Genomic DNA, 19,508 nt, shown 5'->3' with positions numbered 1-19,508 from the left:
GGGCCTTCAAACTTAAGCTTCACTAGTTACTATTATGTTTCTTCTTTTACTGACACCCTCCTCAGTGTTCTACTGATAGAGTATTAAGCTCACTGTAAGTCTGTGTGTGTGTGTGTGTGTGTGTGTGTGTGTATGTGTTTATAGCATTTCTTATTTTCTTGCACATTTTTTGTCACACAGCATTGGTCCAAATAAGTCAGTCTTGCTTTTCTGACTTCAAATCATTTTTTAAAAAACTTTGGAATCCCAATGCAGGAACATTAAACACTATGACTACAGTAATTTTAGAGTCAATGTCCTGAAAATGAGAAATTCCAATGAAATGATGTACCACACAACATTGTTTCCAGCCCCCTGCACCACCACTGAAGTTTTGCATACATTTTCCTCCTTCATTTTCATATATATTATATTTACAATCAACCTTGTGGGAAGTTGCAGAGCAGGGAGATTGGGTGACATGGTTCTCTGATGGGGAGATCAATCTCTAAATGACCCTTTCCTGCTCACGGTGAAAAAACTTGAGAATACAGCATTGCTATTCATCGTTCTTTCTTTTAACGGTGGTAGGAACTTCAGTCGTGGTAACAGTAGCAAAATAGTCAGCCAAAGGTCTGAAGAGAAAAACTAATCAAGAGGAAAGAAGAAAAACCACAGAAAGTGATTGTGTGGTCACTTAGGGACAATTTTTGATGAGTTTGAATATAAATGCAAGAATCTTGTAAATGTCAAAAGAATGCCTTTGCTAAAGCACTCAAAGCTTGGTTTATCTGTGGGAAAAATGTTTTTATTTATTAATGGCCTATTTTTTAATTTTTCATGTTTCTCATAAGGTTTTTGTCCACTGCACATAAGGATTTAGTGCAACTAGTTTTGAAATATTTCCCATTTTGAAACTGGAAGGCTTATACTTCAGACACAGACGTTTCCTCTCTGTTCCTCCTTTCCCAGAGATGTCATCATGTCTTCGTTCAAACACTGCACTACCCAGAAGAGAAGTGTGTGTTGTGTGTGCCTATGTGTGTATTAAGCCTACTCTTATCAAATGTTGGAGTAGAATACACTGCAAACGCACACACATGGTTTCCACATTATTGGTTTAACCACATTGCAATTGCAATAATGAAAAGCAGAATGGGCAGGAGCCCAGGGGCTCTGGGTGTGTTTTCCAGCATGGATTACAAAAATTGGTGGGAAAGAAATAGCTTCATGTACAGAGAAGAGTTTGGAAATAAGGGCATCAAGAGCTTTCTGGGAAGAAATGTAAACCAGATGGAGGAACCCAAAATTAAGGATGGTGGTAAAAAGAAAGAAGTAGCTGTTTCTTAGAAGCAGTGGGGGGAATGGGTCAATTCTCTGTTACCTGGTTGTCAAGATAATGGGAAGGGTGGTGCAGTGCAAACAGTAGATTTGGGGCTGTGAAGTCCAAGTTAATGGACATCTTCAGATATGCTTGGCTCCACCTTCTGGGCCCTGGCCACTTGCTCAGCGGAGAACCCTTGGCCACCACCTTCCCCTAAAACACTGTCAGCTGTCCCAGTCTTTCCAGGGTGAGAGCCCTGCTTGTGCATGACTCTACCATGCTCATTGGGCAGGAATTGCAGCAACCCCACCCCTGCCTTTCTACCATGTCCAAGCTCAGAAGAATTGTTGGAAAGTGGCATGCAAGGGGCTAATTGGAGAGGTTGGGTAACACTAACACACCAGACGTTTAAGGGAGTTAACACACCCAGAAGTGTAAAGGGATCCTTAGACCAGTGGAGATAGTAGACAGAAAGAACCTGGCAGATAAATTCTCTCCCTCTTTCCGGCGATGGACTGTTCATAGATGCAGGGCTTCCAAGTGACCTCTCTGGAAATGTCCTGCATAAAGAAGAAACCAGCTGCATTTTTTGGTGACGCTGTGGTCAGCTCACTCAGTAAGAGACAGTGATAGAATGTAGTTGGCTCTCTGTATCCATAGGTTCCACATCCATGGATTCAACCAACTGCAGATCAAAAATAGAAAAAAAAGAAATCCCAGAAAGTTTCAAAAGGCAAAACTTGAATTTGCCACACACTGGCAACTATTTACATAGCATTTACATCATATCTACAATACTATTTGCATTGCATTTAAACTTATTAGGTATTATAAGTAATCTAGAGATGATTTAAATTATATGGGAGGATGTGCATAGTTTATAAGCAAATAATACACCATTTTTTGTAAAGGACTTGAGCATCCAGGGGTTTGGTATCTGAGAGGGGTCCTGGAACCAATTTCCTGTGGATACTGAGGAATGACTGTACCCTGACTGTACCTTATATTTGTTTTCCTTCCTTTCCTGCCTCCTTCAGGAACTATGGAGATTGTTGATTATTTTAAATATTGTGCCATTAATTTAGGTATGAGACATATATGTGGTAGTTTAAGAAGTAGACCATAGGGAATGATTATTGGTTATAAATAGTTATAATTTGAGGTAACAGATTACATTTTTAAGCCACTGCATTGTACAGTAGATATAATTTGCTTATGAAACACTTGAATGTATTCACTTAGTAATACGAGGCAAACTTGATAATAAAACTTTTGTAATTAATTTATTAAGTATTCTGAACTTGGTAGAGGCACAAACAAAGTGGTTGACTTTTCTCCAATTACTGCTATCAAATACATGCTGTTGAATCTCCTTGTATTAGTTTTCTATTGCAGCATTACAAATGATCACAATCTTATTGGCTTAAAACAACACTCATTTATTACATCATAGTTTCTGTAGGTCAGGAGTCAGGCATGGCCCAACTGTGTTCTCTGCTTAGGTTCTTGCACTCAAGGTGTCAGCTAATGAGGCATTATCTGGAGCATCTTGGAAGAGCCCACTTTCAAGCCCATTCAGGCTGTTGGCAGGATATCTTTGTGGTTGTAGGACTGAGGTTCCAGTTCCCTGGCTGTTGGCCCAGGACTGCTGATGTCCTAGAGGCTGCTCCCAGTTCCTTGCCAGGGGCCTTCTCAAAGGCTTTCCACAGGCTTTCCTTACTCTGAATCCTCATCAAACTTCAAATCTGAGTAGTTTAAATCTATTGGATGGGTACAAGCAACACCATTCAAATCCATCTACATGCTACAGTATTCATTTGACCCATGGGAAACGCATACGAACCAGACTTGCTGATTGGGATTAAGTACCTGTATTAGCATCAGGAGAAGAGAAATTGCAAAGAGATGGGAAACCCAAAAAAATGGGGAGCCGTGTGATAGTCTACTCTCCCAGTGGTTGGTATGGTTCTATTGTTGGGTTCTATAGGTGGTTGAATGGATAGAGGAGTGCCCTGTGTTACCCAGGTCCTCAGAGAAGCAGATGCCAAGATGGGATTAGATGTGTAAGTGATTTATTGGGGGAAATGCTTTAAGAGGAAAGGGGCAGGAGCTGGAGAAAGCAGGGAGACCCACCAAGATGGTGACGCTGCTCTGACCTCTGCATAGGAGAAAGGGAAGAAAGGAAGGTCTTAGACTTCAGTGCAGTTCTAAGGAAGTTTTATCAAGGCTTTTGGAATGGTATCCCTTACAGTTGGTATCCTTACCACTAAGGATACTGCCTTAGCATCCCTGCTGCCTCAGTCTTTGGTCTGGGAGCAGCCAATGGAAAGCCTGATCTTGGCTCAAATGTGATGGTAGATTCCAGTGTGCAGCAGCTGGTGCAGTGGTTTGCGCTCCCTGCAGTAGGACATCTGAGGGGTGCATTTTCATGGCCTCCCCAATTGCAAACAGTAGCGCTCTTCCCTTAGGCCAGACCAGTGACTCATGATTACAAAGATTCTCCTTAAGTTTTCTGCATCCCACAGTTGTCTGCGTGGAGAAGCTGGAGAGGGGTGGCAGGGCTCGACAGGGTAGCTGAGCCGGTTTAGTCCTCTCTCTTAAGGGCTGCCCCTCCTCTTGCTTTTTGTCTTTCACATGGTATCTTTTTGGTTTTTGTCACTCGCCTTGAGTTTGGTGGCCAATTTTAGAAAAATGTGAAAAGTCCCTCTTATCTTATTACATCTTTCAATAAAAGACCAAATAAAAAGGAGTCCCTTATGTATTTCTTAGGTGGTTTCATTATCCTTAATGAGAACATTTTAAAATATTACTTCCAGTATAAAAAAGATATATTTTCTCTAAAGAAAAATACCAAAAAGTAGAAAACAAATATTATACAGCAACCTACAGTCCTAAAATAACGAAAATTAATACTTAGAAATTTTATGTATTTCCTTTTAGACTTTTTTTTCTTATACAGTTTTGTATTCTGCTCTCCCCTCGTCCCAACACTGTGGCATAAACTTTAAAATTTTCTTTAAAAATAACTTCTATTGTGATCATAAAAGTAATACTGGTTTGTTTTGGAAAATTTGGTAATATGAACTCTGATTCTACAATTGAGCAATAACCACAATTAATATTGTATTTCTTTGCAAAAAATATATAAACAAACCTAAGATAATTCTACTTATATTGCATCTATTCTTTTAATTAACATATTATGAGCATGATCTCATATTACTGACTAATCTTGAAGGTGCAATTTAAATAAATGCATAATTTTCTATAGTATGGATTGTCCTGTTATATACTTAGATGTCTAATCATAAATAATTCTGTGACATGCCTATTTCTCCACCTTTTAAATTATTTTCTTAGGGTAGAAGCCTGGAAGTAAGGTTATTAAGTCAAAGGTAACACATATTCTGAAGGATTTTGATAAGTATGTTGCCTAACTGCTTTTCAGAAATGTACTAATTTACACTTCCATCACAGTGAGTGAGACAATTTTCTTTTCTTAGACTGCCCCTTCTTATCTTAGTCTCAACTCACTGGTAGTTGCTCTCATGTATCCCACTTCCTTTATTAGTGTGGGGATGTCCTGAACCTGCTTCAGGGGAGATGTTTTTCAGTGAGAAGACATGCAGTTTAGCTTTTCTTACCGTCTTTAGTGTCACCACTAGCAATTGCTTTTTTTTTTTTTAAGTTATACAATTTTTATTTATTTATTTATTTATTTATGGCTGTGTTGGGTCTTCGTTTCTGCGCGAGGGCTTTCTCTAGTTGCGGCAAGTGGGGGCCACTCTTCATCACGGTGCGCGGGCCTTTCATTATTGCGGCCTCTCTTGTTGCGGAGCACAGGCTCCAGACACGCAGGCTCAGTAATTGTGGCTCACGGGCCTAGTTGCTCCGCGGCACGTGGGATCTTCCCAGACCAGGGCTCGAACCCGTGTCCCCTGCATTGGCAGGCAGATTCTCAACCACTGCGCCACCAGGGAAGCCCCGCAATTGCTTTTGATATTTCTTTAATTCAGTTTCTCCTCCCTAAGTTTAGAAGCTCCCAATAAGCACATCAATTTTCCTTTGCGTCCATAGAACATAGAGACACAAATAAACCTGTGTCTGGCTTGCTCTAATCATAGGAGCCTTTTCGGATTTTGTTACTTTTAGTTTTCCTGCTTTTTCAGATGAAATCTTTCTGTCTTGTTCTTCATTGATAACCCCTGGCTACTTTGTTCCAGCCACTGACTTCTTTAAAGACTGGTTCTGACACAGAATTTAAAGTGACACTATTCCTTCTAACACAGTAGAAAACTGAATAGAAAATTGACTAACTTCATTACGTTCATAGTTGCAAAATGTCTGGCTAGACTCACAGGTTTAGTTTCTGACCACGGAGTAGAATTTTCCCCTGTGAGAAACTGGCTCATGTATTGCACAAGCTTTGGACTCATTGGCATCTGCTTTAACCAACAGGAAGCACTAGCTTTGCCTGGAAAAGACTTAGGGACACATTCACGGTTTTCTGTGAGATTTGGTCCTGCCCCTAGGATTTCCAGACTTGGGTCAGTGAATCATGGTGGGGGTGACAGTGGAAACTCTTGTGACTAAGGGGCAGACTTTGTGTGTAAGAGCCTAATTCAACCTCTACTGAAGTCTGATGGCCATCGAGATAGGCTCTGCCAGTCTACCAGGGCCACAGAGCCAGAGCTCTTGAGTCAGGACCCAACTTCTCTGTGATGTCAAGTCTTTTGTTTTTCCACAGGCCTTCATATCTCTCCACAAGGCATGTGGGAAAACAGTTTGTTGAAGATTTTCATCTCAAATTTGCTATGAGTCTGATACCCGAAGCCGAGAACGCATTGCCCTGTACTATAATTAGCAGTGTAATCCTTCAGATCTTTAGAACTGAGGCCACAGATCTCATTTTGGGAGGCAGACTCATTATGCCCATAGCTGTAGTCATGTGAATCTCACACCTCGTGGGCAGCCCAGAGAGGACCATGGCAGGGGTGGGTGAATGCTCTAGGATCTACCCCTCTGATAGTCCATGGGATGGGCTCTCTTCCCCATCTGTTCTCTTGTGAGTACCAGACCCACACAGCTGGTCTCAGACATGGTCACATCCATGTTGATATAAGAATATGTTTGAATAAGCAATCTGTAGTTTGGAGATTTAATGAATTCCATGAAACCTCTAGCCTTAGCTCCTTGCGCCAAGGCTTTCCATGTGTTAAGTGTGTTAAAAAGACCTTGCACCTGTGGCATGGCTGTAACGCCATCCGGGAAAAAGTTCCAGAGCCCAGCTAGACCATATTCTTTTTTTGCTTACATCAACCTGACTAGAGAAGAAGATGGTGAAAGCAAACTTCTTTCTTTTGCTCAAAGAACAAGGATAGATTTGGATCTAATGTTTGCTAAATAAGAGGTAAGGGAAAAGGATTAGGGCAAGGGGCTAGGAGGTCTTGAGTCAGGGTTCTTAGTTCTTCTACTGCTATTTTGAGCCTACTCTCTGCACAAGTCAATACAGGCAAAGCAATGGGAAGATTAAATAAGGGCCCAGAAAAATCCCAGCAGTGTACATAGCCAAAAGGGAATATTTAGTTTCAAGACTGAAACAATTATTATTTTCAATTTCTCTACTCCCCTCCCTTCTCCTTTTTCCTAGTAAATGCAGGACAAAACTCACTTCAAAATCACCTGAATAAACACCAGTATTATACCCTCTGGTGAAGCAAGACTGTGGGTAGTTGGATTGGAATTAGAAACAAAATGAGTCTAATAGGAGAGGAAAAAAGAAAAAGTTGAAATTTGGAATGAGGCACAGTTTGGATCAGAGTATAATGCTCTGGTGGGTAATAGATTGGATAATACAGAAAAGAGGACAGAGGGAAAGAAAGAAAATATTTAAAAATAAATTAATTGCAGCCACATACAGATCCTTCAGCAAAATTAGAAGCAGCCTGAACCAAGACAGCATAACACAACTCTAAATTAATAGACTATATTCAACTTAATGGCTATGAAAGCCAGGGAAGCAATACAATGGTGAGTCATTTAAAATGAAATGTATTTTTTTGTGTGTGAAACAGAGAAAGGAGAACAAAAGGACTGAAAGACTGAAATGAAAATAAAAGTTTAAATATGTAGATCCAAAGTCCAGAGGAGACTAGAAGCATTCCAAAGCAAGACAAAATGAATAGTGAGAAATAAGAAGATTACACTTAACAAAGAAATGATTTTTTTGTTTGCTTTATTTTAGGCTTCACAAAGGAACGTAAAAGACAAGTACCAGGAAAAGACATGATTCTCTGGAAGAAACAAGATGAAAACCAACATGACCAAATGAAAATAAAGAAGGTAAAGATCATTTCTTGAACAATACCTTCATATCACCGCAGCTGGGGAAAGTGGAAAGAGACAGAAAACTGGTAATTATTGCCAAGAGACTTAAACCATGCATTTAGGCAGTGATTATTTATTTTTAAATTTGCAAGTAATCTCATGGACACATTTTTGTTACAATAATTGTAATAATACAGTCAAAGAAAATGTCCCCATTGGCCCCACCCAAACCCACTTTTCTTCCCAAAGTGTTTATCAAAAAATATATAATAGAAATAACAAATCTAGATGGTTATCATTTTCTCAATAAGAAAAATGTATGTTAGCTGGTTCTTGCTACTCTTCTTATGCTCACTTTTGATCATCAGGCAACTTTGAGTATAAAAATTCTAGTATCTCTATTTCCCTTTTGATTTTTGTGGTGCTAAAATGTTCTTGAAATTAAAATGTTCCACCCCCTCCCACTCTTCAAATCCTCGTCTGTTCTCTTCTGAGCACAAGACCCACAGAGCTGGGTCTCAGAAATGGTCACATCCAGGTTGATATAAGAATATGTTCAAATAAGCAGTCTATAGTTTGGAGATTTAATTAATTCCACAAGACACCTAAAAAGTACCAGGTAGTATTTCTAAGAGATGGAGGGACAAAGATAAGAACATCCTGGCATAATACTAGAGAAAACTCAAAATATTTTAATCCAGCAGAAGCTGGAATTGAAATGGTTAATGCGCATGCCCCAGAGTCATGCAGATCTGGGTTTGAATGCCAGCTCTGCCACCTATTATTTGTATGGTCTTTAGAAGTTGATGATATTAATTCTTAAGGTTTGTGTCATGCTTTGCATTTTCATACCCCTTCACCACCACCCCATCCTTTATGGCAACAGATTCTACCTCTCTGGCCACAGAGGTGGACACAAGATAGACCAATCACAGTGTTTATTACTCCTGACCACAGTGATTGGCTCAGAGATGAACACATGATCTAATCTGGGCCAATTAGAGTCCTTTTCTGAGATTTTTTTTCTATCTGGAGCAAGGAGAGAAGAACTTTTTTTTTTTTTTTTAGCCTGATGATGGCTAAAGCCTGATGAGGCAATAAGAATGTAATTTCAAAGGTATTTGCAGCCATTATTTCAGTGTTGTGGGAACAGAATAAAGCAATAAAAAATATTATTTTGTTATTTGAATAGTAAAAATAGGTATACTGTACACATATTGTATGTACATTATATATGTATTTGTTTTTTTTTTTGGCTGCACTGTGCGGCATGCGGGATCTTAGTTCCCTGACCAGGGATTGAACCTGTGCCGCCTGCAGTGGAAGTGCAGTGTAGAGTCTTAACCACTGGACCGCCAGGGAAGTCCCTGTATTATATAAACATAATCCAATTCTCTTGGCTCTTTTTAGATGTAATTACAATCCTGAGTTTTGTGTTTAGCACAAGTATGTATATATGTGTGTGTGTGTATATATATATATACATACTTTTTTTGTGTGTTTAGCACAAGTATATATATACCTATACAATTTATTATTCAATATTGTTTAAACTTTATAAAATGATGATAAATGATGTGTGTTTCCATCATTCTACTAGATGGGCAAAAATTGAGAAGTCTGACAATTTCAAGTTGTTGGTAGAGTTTGAAGTAATGGGAACTCATATATCTCCCATAGGAATATAAACTGGAACAACCTGGCATTATCTTGTGGAGCTGAATATGAATGTAGTCTAAACCCTGCAATCACATCTAGGTATATACTCTAGAGAAACATTTGCACATGTATTCCAGCAGACAGGTATGATGACTTATAGAACCTCCATACATGACAGAAAACAAAAAAGGAAGTAAACCAAATGGCCATTTATGGGAGAGTAGGTGAATGCATTGTGGTACATTCACATGGCAGAATAGTATGCAAGAGTGAATACGAATGAACCGCAGGTGCATGCAACAACATGGATGGATCTTAGAAGAAATAGTGTGAGTAAAACCATTTTAAGGAGACAGTTGGGTTCTATGAAGAGTTCTGTAGCTGTCCTCCTAGTCCCCAGTTAGACAACTGGTCTTGACATCCTATTTTTGGGCTGTGGTAGAAGCGGGCAGCAGAGGCTCGGATGGGCAGTAGTCATTGTTGTTCTGACCCACCACAATGGTCACCCCAGGGGAGGAATGTAGTGGAGAGGGGCAATGTCTACCTTGGTGGTGAGGTGCAGGGTCACCCTTTGCCTGAACATCTGGATTCCTGAGTGGAGTTGCTTCAGGGACCAAGAAGTAGACACTGAGGAATCTTTCTTCTGCTCAGGGTCAAAAACCTGTGACAAGCTCTCTGCAGGTCTTATCTGGGTGGTCTCTAAGGCCTGACCCAACAGGCCTTTAATTACTGATGGACTACCATTGATGACATCTTTGGGATGAGTTTCTGACAGCTTGTGGTTTGATCTCCAGCTGCTGGGTCCTCCACTTGGGGCTTATGTATTAGTTAACTCGTGATTTTGGCCATCTCCCAAGAAGATGGTGTAAACAACCTCTCCTTTTGAGATCTTAGGTGCTATACAAAGGCAGCTTATCCTTTATTTTCTCTCTGTATAATTTCATCAAGAATCATTGTTTTACATTTTAGCATCTCTAAAAATAAAAATGTATCTTACAGTTGACAGCTTCTTAACAATGATAAAAGGTAGCATTTTTTTCTTTGTTGATGATACATAAAATGGAGGTGTGTCTCACAATCAAAGGAATCTTAGACTTGATTAAATAGGATATGCTTACCTAATACAGATAATCTACTTTTGCTCTTTTTCCAACAATTATTTTCATACATAATGATCTGCACACATAAGCAATATTCACTCAACAGTCTGGAATAGAATGGAGTCATATGTATAGTTTTGTAGTAGTTGGTGGAGGGGAGGAAGGAAGATCTTTGCAACTCTCTCCATTGCAGTAGGCAGCAACCAGGAAGAGGCATTGTAAAATGAGAGAAAGAGAGAGGGGGAGAGAGAGAGAGAGGGGGGGGGGAGAGAGAGAGAGAGAGAGAGAGAGAGAGAGGGAGAGAGGGAAGCTTTCTTGTTTTCTGATCACTTTCCAGTCCCTCTGGAAGCCTGATTATATGTCTTGCCCTGGGTTTCTTGAGTTGTTATAATAAATCCCCTTTTTCTTGGTTTAAGCAAGTTTCTATTTCCCACAACCTAAGGATCTCTAATTAAGACAAGTACTCAGCAAGATACCCAATATTTAATGAAGGCTCTGTAAGTGCTTATTGTTTTATTATTGTATTAAGGGATTTATTGAGGTTCACCAACAGTACTTCGAGAATAGAAAGGAAAAGAGAAAAAAGTTGATTATTTGGTCCCCAGTTGGGCTGCTTGGGGAGGGTCTTAAAGAAGGGTGGGTGATACTCGACAAGCGGAGGTAGGAAGCCAAAGGCTTCAGTGCAGAAGGATGCTCAGCAAAGGCGAGGAGAGGGTTTGGGAGCTGGGATAATGTGAGGCTCCGGCCGGAGGCTGAGCCTGGTTTGGAAGGACCTTATATATATCACGTGATGGGATTTTTGCTCTATCCTGAAAGGCTTGCAGAAGAAGCAGGAGGCACCAGAAGATGACTTAAAAAAGAAAAAAATAAATAAAGGCAATCACATAAGAAATTGCTTAAACATATCACTCTGACACAAATGTGCAAGAGGAAGTGGAGAGGAAGGGAACTGTATTGGGAGGCTGTGGCAGTCTGGGTGAGAAGAAATGAAAGGGAAGCGAGGCATCAACACCCCCCTCTCGTGTGACATTAAATAGTGCACGCGGAAGAGCGGACTTGTCCCTGGTCTGTGCAAGCAGTCTCCTGCTGACAATCAGAGTGACTCACAGGTGTCCCACCAGCTCGCCCTCTTCGTGCAGGAGCTGTTACATTTATACGCCTGCTCCATTAGCAGCCAGGCTAGCTAGCTGTGCCCTTTGACTCCTTTCCTCAACCCTCCACGTGTTTGCCTGCCACCTGGTCTTGTCCTGTTTCCTCCCCGCTCCCAGGCTCTTTCATCCAAATTCAAACGGTAGAGTTTCCATTTCTTCTTGGTAGCTCTGCACATTGATTAGACCATTTCAGACATTCTGTGTGTTTGTGCCTGAGCAGCGCACCCCTCCCCCACCTCATGCAACAGAGAGTAATTTGAAAAGAGCCTAAAACTAACAATTTACACAGGCTGAGTTGGGATCTTTTTTCCTGTACTATGGCATTTTGACAGCAAGAAAAATGACACTGGCAGAGCACTTATTGATTCACAAAAGACCTTCCCTGTGAATTTGGATACAGATCCACCTGCGCACTCTAGACAAATCTATGTCTATTTGGGGGGGGGGGGTAAAAAGCTATGGTATTATAGATGTTGTCAGTGAACTTGACCTAAAGAGAGATTCTGTTTTCCCAGTGGTTAGTGCAGAAGAAATCCATACACATATTTGGCTCAATAAATATTCTTATAAATTATATGGAGGATGATATTTTTACATTTGGGGGAATAATTCTTATGCAGTGGAAGTAAGGGAAAAATAAATTGGGAATATACTGCTCAGTTCTGGCCATGTGGTCATTTTAATGATGCTGTAAAAACAGAGATGGAGCAAGAGAGTGTTTCTTTATGAGGATGGACTGACTACTTAATGCTCTCAATCTGGAAAGATGAAGGTAGAGTGGGATGTGATAAAAAATTTAGTCATGAAGGGAATGAATCAGGTGAGTAACAACTCGGAAAAATAAGAGTAAGGAACATATACTGAAGGTAGTTTGAAGACAAAAGAAAGTGCAGTTTTACATGTTTATAGTAAAGTCATGATTCATTATTCCAAGAAGCAGTTAGGTTAAGATATGATGGGATTTAAGCAAAGGCTTAGATAAACTCAAGGATGCAAAGTCGACAGTGGGTATACTTAAGAAATATGCCCACATTTTTGGTTTTAAGTTACAAAAATAACACGTTCATTGGAGAAGAATTAGAAAAATCATATAAGCAAAATTTTTAAAAATTAAAAAATCTGTAATCTCTTAGAGATAATAACTATTGATATTTTGCTGTATAAATACTTTATTTTTCTATTTGTTTATTTAATTTACCCAAATGGGCTCAAACTAAACATATTACAGTTTTTTCCAACATAATATTTTGTGACCATCTTTCCATGTCAGTAACTTTATAGCTACACAAACATTTCAAAGTACAAGGTGTTGCTTTGGATGGATTTACTATAATTATCTTAACCAATTCCATATTGCTAAATGTATTCTGAGATTTCCTACATGTTTATCTTCTAGGTTTATGATACTTTTGTCAACTTAAAAATGTCCTATTGGATTTTAAATGCAATTGCATTGAGTTTGCAGATAAATCTTGTGGGAATCTTTACGGTATTGGGTAATTTTATCTGGAAACACAATATATCTTTTAATTTATTCTTGTTTTCTTTTATGTCTTTCAGTAAAATTTTAATAATTTTCTTCATATTGGTCCTGTATATTCTTATTAACTTGATTCTTAGGTCCTCAGCATTATAATTACCTTTTACTCCTATTGTGAGTGGTTTCTTCCATTATTCTAGTGGTTAATTTAGGATATATAAGAAAACTATTGCTTTTAAAATATTTTATTGTTCAAGTGGCTTCCCTGCCAAACTTAGTAGTTTTAGTTATTTTCTAGTTGTTTTCTTAGGTCTTCCAGTTAGACGATCAAATCATCAATGAGTAATTATATTTTTGCCTCCTCTTTTTCAATATTTATACTTTTATTTTGCTTTTATATCCATTTTAATTGCCAAGCACTTCTAGAATGATGTTAAATAACAGGTGTATGCCTGTCTTGTTTCTCATTTTAATGGAGTGCTTTTACTATTATATCTTTAGGTATAAAATTAGTAATTAGATTGAGAACTTTATCAAGTTACATTAAGAGAGTATTAACATATTCATATTCTACTGAGCTCTTTTAAAATCAAGAGTATATTTTGATTTTTTCAAATATCTTTTTAGCAACTTCTACATGATCATATAATTTTTCTTCTTTGACTTATTGATGTGAATGATTTACTAGTGTTGAAAGTACTCGTATTCCTGGAATGGATTCCTATTTTGTTATTGTCCTGGTAATCTATTGCTTCATGACAACCTGCCTCAAAAATTTCATTTTGCTCACAATCTTATGGATCAGAAACTGAGGAAGGGCTTGGTTGAATGGTCCATCTCTGATTCTCACGGTACTAGCTCAGGCAGTTGGAGCCAAAGGATCCACTTCCAAGATGGTTCTTCATTTACATGTCAGCTTCCTGGGTACCCCTTGGCTTCTTTCTCCTGTTCCACATGGTCTCTTGTTGTATAGCCACTTTCCTTCTCACTTGAACTTCTCAGGGTTTAGTGACTTCTGAGTTGTCACATTTCTTACATCTTATCTGGCTTGAAAAAGCAATGATCCCAGACATGGAAGCTGCAAGATGCCTGATGATCTAACCATAGAAGTTTCAGAGTGTCACTTCTGCTGGATTTTATTGGTCAAGCCAGTTGGTAAGGTCAGTTCAGATTCAAGTGGAAGGGAATTAGGCTCCACCTTCCAATGGGAGGAATAGCAAAGAATTTGGAATCATCTTTAATGGCTTATTATTTTTAAAATTGTTGCTGGTGTGATTTGCTAATATTTCTCAATATATTTGTGCAAACATTCCTAAATTATGTTGGTCTAGAGATTTCTGTGCTGTATTTACCAGGCTATTGGTAACAGGGTTATGACATTTAGTTTTTAAAATTGAATTGGAAAATTTTGATCTTTTTCGTAGTCTCTTTAACACATTAAATAGCATTAGAATTTCTTGCTTCTTTTTTTAAAAAAATTAATTAATTAATTTATTTATTTTGGGCTGCGTTGGGTCTTTGTTGCTGCATGAGGGCTTTCCCTAGTTGCAGTGAGCGGGGGCTACTCTTTGTTGTGGTGTGCGGGCTTCTCACTGCGGCGGCTTCTCTTGTTGCAGAGCACGGGCTCTAGGCACGCGGGCTTCAGTAGTTGTGGCTCGCAGGCTCAGTAGTTGTGGCGCATGGGCTCAGTTTCTCCGCGGCATGTGGTATCTTCCTGGACCAGGGCTCGAACCCGTGTCCCCTGCATTGGCAGGCGGATTCCTAACCACCGCCACCAAGGAAGTCCAGAATTTCTTGCTTCTTGAAGATGTATAAAACCTCCCAGGCCAAATGTCCTTTATAATTTGACAATTCTTCGATGGTATTTTTATTATAGTATCTTTGATCTTATTTATATTTCTTACTTCTTCTTGAGTCAATTTTCTTATTTTATATTTTCCTAGTAAAAGAAGTCACAATTTTTGACAAGTATTTGTCACAACTGTTGCTGTTTTCCAGGACTGATATAGATGTCTTCTACTTCATTTTAATTTTTTTTGTCTATTTCAGTGGGAATGTAGGAAGGAAGGCAAGTTTTTTTGATTTGCCAAACTTTAATACAGAGATGTAATGCTCTAATTGTCATAGCTGTGTTGTAAGGTATTGCACATTATTTATACCTTATGTCATTTAATAGGAATGAATACTCTGTGAGATAACAAAAATTACTCTTTTTATACAAATGAGTTTATGTTTTACAACACAAGTCACCTACTATAAGTTCATTACAAAGAATTATTAATTTAAGTTCAGAGTCATCAAATACTCTTTGTTGAATCAGATGGAAAGCAGGAATTACATCTATAATGTGTTTCATGTCATCAGTTGTGACTTTTGTCCTTCATGCTGATTAATTCATTAAGCATATTTAGTTATATCTACCAGTCTCCCAAGAGAGGTGGTGAGGTCCATGAAAAATATACCATATTTAAGTTGCTAACAGAATCTTAAAGTACATAATAGTAACCAAGAGATAGAAAATGTTTACAGAGGAATCCCAGCATCACCTGTAATTTTCTGAAACTGGAGGGAAAAACAAAAGACAAGACAAAAATTCAGTGATGAACAAAGCCAACCATTAAAAAGTAGAGTTCAAAACTTCAAAAAAAAAAAAAAAAGAAAATGTTTAATATTTGATATAAATGTCCAATTGGATTAAAAAAAATTTTTTTTATTGGGGTAGAGTTGTTTTACAATGTTGTGTTAGTTTCTACTGTACAGCAAAGTGGAGTTCCCTGTGCTATACAGCAGGTTCTCATTAGTTATCTATTTTATACATATTAGTGTATATATGTTAGTTCCAATCTCCCATTTCATTCCATCCCCTCTTTCCCCGCTTGGTGTGCATACGTTTGTTCTCTACATCTGTGTCTCTGTTTCTGTCTTGCAAACCAGTTCATCTGTACCTTTTTTCTAGATTCCACAAATATGCATTAATATACGATATTTGTTTTTCTCTTTCTGACTTATTTCACTCTGTATGACAGTCTCTATCTCCATCCATGTCTCTACAAATGACCCAATTTTGTTCCTTTTTATGGCTGAGTAATATTCCATTGTATATAAAAACATGGAACACTTCACAAATTTGCGTGTCATCCTTGCGCAGGGGCCATGCTAATCTCTGTATCGTTCCAATTTTAGCACATGTGCTGCTGAAGCGAGCACAAGGAAGGCAAATTAATGCATGGGTTCAAACTGGCATCTTATGAATGTTCTTATAGTCCTTTTTTTGAGGTAGAAATATCTTAGAATATGTCCATAGTGTTGTTATAAGTAGAGCTTTAAACAGAATGATCCATAAATCTGTTTTTTGTGGCATTTAAACTTTGTGTTTTGAACTAAAACTAAATGGGAGCTAAATATTATTTTATACTGTTCTCATAGAGATGCCAATACTGTCCCTACTAAATCAGGGCTTCATCAAGATATGTTAGCTCACAGAGGAGAGAAGGAAGATGAATCTTAAGTAACAGAACTCAGATATCTGACTACTGATCATCAAGATCAATAAGAAGACAGTGAGGACCCCATGAATTGTAGGATAATTGCTGGTAAATTTTCATTAACAGGCTTCCAAGTGAGTCTGTGTGGTGTGTGTATGTGCCTTGTGCAAAGTTCAGAAAGTCCTTTTGGGAAGGATGATGAGATTATGGGGAAGGCAAGCAATGTAGGATGCTAAGAGAAGAGACGCCAGTAACTTGCCATTGGTACAGGCTCACTCTTAGCCTAAGTTTCCCAATTCTGGGAACATTTTCTAATAGGGAAATGTGGTCTATATCACTAATGACAAGGGGAGATACTAGAACTCTGGATAGTTCAGATGGAAGCAAATGGATGGGTGGATCACTCATCTTGAAGACTTTGAATTTGTGCTGCAAGGAGAGGTTGCAGAAAGCATCTCTCGTGGTAAAGCATTTCACTATTTAGAAAGTAAATTTTACTTAAAAAGAAGCTATGGGTAGACCGTGCAAAATGAGACCCAGAAATAATTGGAAAGGCGGCAGAGGAAAGATGAGAGAGTTTGAATAAGTCCTGAAAGCCCAAAGGCTGAGAATACCAAGATAATTTAAAAATACAGGGAAGATTTGAAAACACATGTAGCTGCAGGGAGGGTTGGCCAAAGAACAGAAACAGAGAAAACCATAGGAAATGGAAAAGAGGGGAAATGGAAAGGGATGAAGATGTTACCCTTAACAGGAATGCAGACGCACGTGGAAAGATGCCAAAAAAAGCCAGGCAAATAAGTGCTCTGGATGGAATTTAGTGTATGTAGCTGAGGAATGAAAACAAAACCCACCACTACACTAGTAATAGAGGGTGGGAAGACTACCAAAAAATCAGGGGAGAACAATGTGGGTCTCAACAGGAGGTAATATATTGTATTCAAAGGCATTTGAGCATACAGCGTAGCATTTAGACACATGATCTAGAGAATGCAAGTGCAAAGGGCAGAATAGGAAAAGAATGTCTGGCCACTCTATATATAAACCTGTAAGTCTGAGCTAAATTTCTCTTTGTCTACTCTGGTTACTGTTTGCTTCTTTGTTGACATGTAAAACATTTCCACAGAGTGGTTTGGGGGGTATTAAAGTGAAACCAGGCTCATGGTAGAAAACAGAAGACTATGAGAGGATTTTATATTTAATAGTTGCTTTATAATATAAAAAAAGATTTGTTTTTTTTTTTGGTTGTCCCTGTGTGCTTTACAGAATCAATCTCATGGCTTAATAACCTTACACCTTGAGCACCTTTGTATTTTGTGCTTAGTTGCAAATACTTTAAGCAACAGCTTTATTATTTCTTCCTGGATCAGCCCGGGATCCCCTTTGAGGAACTATGTCTTCCAAGAATTCAGCTGACCACATAGTCCTAAGCCTAGAGTTTTGGGGAAAAGATTTTTTAAAAAAAATTAATTAATTAATTAATTAATTTATGGCTGTGTTGGGTCTTCGTTTCTGTGCGAGGGCTTTCTCTAGTTGTGGCAAGCAGGGGCCACTCTTCATGGCGGTGCGCGGGCCTCTCACTGTCGCGGCTTCTCTTGTTGCGGAGCACAGGCTCCAGACGCACAGGCTCAGTAGTTGTGGCTCACGGGCCTAGTTGCTCCGCGGCGTGTGGGATCTTCCCAGACCAGGGCTCGAACCCGTGTCCCCTGCATTGGCAGGCAGATTCTCAACCAGTGCGCCACCAGGGAAGCCCCTGGGGAAAAGATTTGATTTGTAGCTGCATATTTGTGTTTTTGTTCCAGTGGAGTTAGAATTTACCTTGTAAGGAGTAAATACTCATCCTTTGGCACCTGGAAGATGGTATAGCATCTTAAAATAACCAGAAAAGTAGTACAAGAATCTCTTAACTTACCTTTCTGCCTTCAGCTCATCTTCTTTTTTTTTTCCCTAGTGAAATGATCTTTAAAATAAAATAAAATAAAACTCACCATTTAACATCGTAAGTGAGGTTTAAACTAACCCAAAGAAAGAAAAATATCTGTAAGTTAAGGGGACTTATAAACTAAAATATCGACTTTTGCAGCAACCTTTTGTCATCTGGGAAAAGGCAGGTCTCTAGGAAGAAAAAAGAAGTGTGAAAAGGTGGGAAGGAAAAAAAAAGATGGAAGAACATCTTCGTCATTTAAGAAATATTTCATAGACACTAAATTGTGTTCTAGATACTTTAGCGTTTCATTAACATTTTGGGCTCCTCAATTAGAGTGACAGTTTTCTGAGAAACAGGATTATGTCCTTTTAGTTTTCTTGACACCAACCACAAGGTCAAATAGCTAAATTCAAAAAATTTTATTCTCTTTAGCTTTTCTACAGCATTTGACTCTGTTGAGAAATTTTCTTTCTAGATATTCTCTTTTTTTTTCTTCTCTACTGACACTGCTAGAGTTGGGCTCTCATCTGTCACCTGGTGTCCCACCTGCAGTTTTCTCTCCCCATCCCTCCCATTTCATCCTTCCCATTGCCATCGAAATTGTCTTTGATTAATTCACATCCCTGCTTAGAAACCAGTGATAGCTCCTCACTGGTGGATGCTATTGTAGGCTATTATTGTGGATGCTATAGGAAAAATTACAAAAATCTTTGGCCTTGTATCTAACTCCAGTCCCAGTGGATGGAGGATAATCAGTTTCCCCCTCTCCATTGGGCCCAGTCTTCCTTGTTCTCCCCAGAACCTACTCTGCAGCCACACAAGACATGTGGCTCTCCAAGTGCCTCCTATGACTAACCTGGGTCTTAGAAGGAGACCATAGCTGTGGAGACCTGAACCTCAATTACAGTGGAGAAGAGAGGAAAGATTGAAAACCAAGGGGCTTGTCTGAACAGTGGTGACCTCAGCTGTCTGGGCAAAGTGGTTTACTAAAGACCTCAGTGGAGAAATTCTATGGCTTAAGAGCAGAGTGGAGTGTATTGGTTTGTGTTCAGTGTATTTGCTCTATTGTTTTGGAT

At 38.9% G+C, this 19,508-nt stretch overlaps 1 long non-coding RNA gene and 1 other non-coding gene across 2 annotated transcripts in view; one reads left to right on the top strand and one right to left on the bottom strand.

Moving 5' to 3' along the window:
- The window catches only part of LOC133089738 (uncharacterized), a 261,707-nt gene that overhangs the window by 142,044 nt on the left and 100,155 nt on the right, over positions 1-19,508 (top strand). Inside the window, exon 2 of the long non-coding RNA XR_009700735.1 lies at positions 7,548-7,645. This is a non-coding gene — a long non-coding RNA (uncharacterized LOC133089738). The remainder of the gene's footprint in view (positions 1-7,547; positions 7,646-19,508) is intronic.
- LOC133091546 (U6 spliceosomal RNA) lies at positions 16,124-16,227 on the bottom strand. Its single transcript, XR_009700891.1, has one exon. It is a non-coding gene; the product is annotated as a U6 spliceosomal RNA (small nuclear RNA).

Source organism: Eubalaena glacialis, chromosome 4 (genome assembly GCF_028564815.1).
Source record: "Eubalaena glacialis isolate mEubGla1 chromosome 4, mEubGla1.1.hap2.+ XY, whole genome shotgun sequence".
In the NCBI taxonomy this organism is placed as follows: Eukaryota; Metazoa; Chordata; class Mammalia; order Artiodactyla; family Balaenidae; genus Eubalaena; species Eubalaena glacialis.
This window is presented reverse-complemented; position numbering and strand designations above follow the sequence as displayed.